Source organism: Haplochromis burtoni, unplaced genomic scaffold (assembly GCF_018398535.1).
Source record: "Haplochromis burtoni strain Fernald_Lab_line unplaced genomic scaffold, NCSU_Asbu1 Contig_4, whole genome shotgun sequence".
In the NCBI taxonomy this organism is placed as follows: domain Eukaryota; kingdom Metazoa; phylum Chordata; class Actinopteri; order Cichliformes; family Cichlidae; genus Haplochromis; species Haplochromis burtoni.
The window spans coordinates 2,389,998-2,393,530 of record NW_024582365.1 but is presented as its reverse complement, the minus strand read 5'-3'; the positions used below and the strand labels follow the sequence as shown (position 1 = coordinate 2,393,530).

Here is a 3,533-nt window from a genome sequence, read left to right as displayed (position 1 = left end):
GTGTGTGTGTGTGTGTGTGTGTGTGTGTGTGTGTGTGTGTGTGCAGGTTCCCCAGATGGAGATTGTGGGTCTTTCCATGCATGTCAATGTATTTTTTAAAATGACAAGGAGACATCCTTTAGCACAGTATGTTTAACACTTCATCAGCTTTTAAATGTCTCCCTCCTACAGGCAGTTATTAGACCGTGCTCAGGCAATACTACCATGCCTTCAGCTGTTGTAAAACAGCAGACGGTTCTCTGTATATAAATGGAATAAGACATTTCTATGCAATATTATTTGACAATAAAAGCCTTTTGTTTATAAGACTACATTTGGATAAGCTTGTGACTGCTGAAATGAGAGCTGCACTTTCTTTTGATGCAACTCATTTGTCGTTTTCAAAATGCAAAATTTAATAAACCTAAGTATGAACGCTGTGAAGTTTTAATAATGATAAAAAAACTACACAAAAAAATTCAATTACTAACTAAGAATTACTGGTATGACATCTTTTTAATAACATAGAATATATGGGTAGCCAACCTGTGAACCACAAATCATACAATTCAATGTGTAATTAATGAACAGGGAAATATTTTTTAAAAATGTGTGAATAAAAAGGGACTCTTTTCATGATAATAAATCGTGAAAAGATAACCTTTAATTCTCCATCTCTATTCTGCCTACCAGGCATGTCAAAGAGCATGCTAATACAAAGAGGGTCTATAAAGTTAAATAAAAGCATCCTTTACAAAGCTTCTTTAGAAGGAATATATGAATAGACAAGGACAGATTTTTTTTTTCCATTTGTATTAAATGTAAAAAATTTATTAACAGTTCCAGGCTTCATTATTAGGAACAAGGTGATGTACTAGCACAGCAGGGGTAATTGTCCAGGTTATATCAAACACACGGGAGACTTACTTCATCTGATTTACTTCAGCCATTTCTGGTATCTGTGAAACAGCTTTTCTGAACTTTTTCCAAGTAAGGTTGCCAGCTGTGAAGCATTAGGAAAATGACTTTTCATAGCTGCACATTGAAAAGGCCATGCAGCGCTATGGAATCATTAAAGGTCTATTTAGCCAATCCACCATAGAGAAATGCTTTGAGAGAGATGACAAGGCTGCTTTCTATTTTTAAAGTGATTTCCCCCTGCTTCGTCTAGCAGTCGAGTCATGATTAAAGTGATGCAAGATTTTCTTATTTTTTCACTGGGAGATTGGTTTTAGTGAACAATCAGCATGCTATTGACTGAAGAAAATGCTACTGGAGCAAACTCCAAAGAGTCTGAATGTTTCTGTCTATCACAGTCCTGTTAGAATAGAAATGGGGATCCCCTGCCATTTTGGCCCCTCTTTGCGTCAGTTTGAGCGAGGCTTCCGTCCAGAGATCGGTTCAGATACAGTTGTAATGGCCAATAGCCTCTCCTCCATCCTGGCTCTAACTGTGCGTGTGTCTGTATCTGTCTGTTTATCAATAGACTCGGACTTATTCTTCTCCAGGAGGAGAGTAATGAGCCAAACCCACATGGGCTCGTTATTAAAGGTAGAACAGAACTCTTGGCTTCAGAGTAGCTTATTGTTCTGGTTCCAATTGCTGCTCGTGCATAACTGAGATGGCTGCTGCTTAGTCTTTCTACACTGGTCAGCCACAACATTAAAACCACCAGCATATTATGTACGTTGCCCCTTGTGCCCCTGCTAATGGATTGCCAGCTCAGGCTTGTTCTACTTCAACCCATGGATCATTGGGCTCTGTGTTCAAAGTAGTTTTTGTAGTTCATTGAGTGACTGTCCTGCTGAAGGAGGCTGCTGCAATTGAGATATGCTGTTTTTTTCTCCTCCTTGAGGCCTTAAATGCTGATTTGTCAAAACTTCTGGTATCTCAAAATTATGCATAGGGTGACATTTTCATCTGTGTCCTGACACATTGGTCTTAAGTAGTGAGAGAGAGGTTTCCAACCTAAAAGATGCATGGAAAAGGACCCTTGGCATCACAAGGGGGCATATTTTAACTCAAAAACATGCAAACATATTTTCTTATAGTAGGTTCCAATGCAATGCTAAGAAGGAATAATTATAACAAGTGGTAAAAAAAAAAACAAATTGGAAAGAAAAAATGGATAAACTGCAAAAATCAGGAAGCAAACTCCAGTCTTTAGACTGAAAAACCTGTGACTTGCTCTGTAACCACCCCTCAAACCTCAAACCTCCTGATGTGGAGTTTCTAGCTCTTTTAAAAATAAAGCATGATCTTTGGGTATCCAGTAAGAACACACTGAAGCCACTTACATAACTGCTTAAACTTATAGGCCCGCCTACAGCTGCACGGACATGACTGAAGATCTTACACTCTAATTTTTATTTTTGAAAGCTAGATGATTGTGATAATATACAAAGCAAAAAAAAAAAGCCTTTAATATGTTTCCACGCATTTGAATACAAGATTATTAGTAACTCTGGTAATTGGGTAGTTCGACCCATGGTAGAAAGACACACACATAGACACAAAGTCGGAAAAGCCCAGAATGGAGGCAAGGAGAGAGACTAGTGTGACCGTAAATTACATAAGATATGCAAAAAAGAGTCTGTCTCTTATTGCAATGGTAGTGGAAACATTGATCTATCAGTAGAATTTTGGTACTCACGATGCTGAAGCAAAACTGAGAACTAGGTCTGAGCTTACTGGATACATCTTATTAAGGTGATGTGTCATCATCTTTCTTTCACTTTCACTCTGCTTCTTTTAGAGATTTTTGATGCATGGTCTGTGAAGGCTAAATCAGTGAGAGGGGGTGATAAATGAGCTTGGTTCTCAGTTACTGTAGCTAGGTGTAGATTTTATGTCTTGAGTAACTTCTGAGGCTTTGTGTGACAAAAGGCTCAGTGTGATGTGGTAGAGCTGTTTTAACAAGTTCAACAAATTCCAGTCTTTTGTATGCTTTAACTGTCTTGTATACACGCTTCAAACCAAACCATCACACATGACATTCCGCCTTTTGAAGTCCTGTTACTGCTCACAAAAGTGACACTGTTGAACTGTTAAAAAAAAAAGATACGCTGTTGCAGATGACTGTGTCTGGTAGTGACATGTTGTTTGTCATGCTCTCACACTGGGTTGCTGGCCTTGGAGACACGTCATCACTTTCACCTGTCATGTTTTGTTTTTTTTAACTTGGATTAAGACTGAGTCTAACTCTAATCTGTGAGAGGCATCCTTATTTTTTACTGGTTATTCTACATATGACTAACTGTGCACATGCTGGTGTTTGCATGTACTTTATGTACTTCCATTTTCAAAGTGTCCAAAGAAGAAAACTCTAAAGCAGGAACAATCACCAGTGACTTGCCCTACTTGCCTTATGCACAGTCTTACGCACTGTCCCTTGATCTCTCTCAAGGGAAATTGTCTCCTAACAGATTAGACACTGTTTTCTGTGCTTACCATCCAAGCAGCTCCACAAACACTGCAAACATTCAGCTAAGCACATACCCCCACCACCACCACACACACACACACACACACACACACACACACACACACACACA

At 38.9% G+C, this 3,533-nt stretch overlaps 1 protein-coding gene across 5 annotated transcripts in view; it reads left to right on the top strand.

The window, feature by feature from the left end:
* The window catches only part of fgf13a (fibroblast growth factor 13a), a 93,822-nt gene that overhangs the window by 80,657 nt on the left and 9,632 nt on the right, over window positions 1-3,533 (top strand). The gene's annotated exons all lie outside the window — the stretch shown is intronic.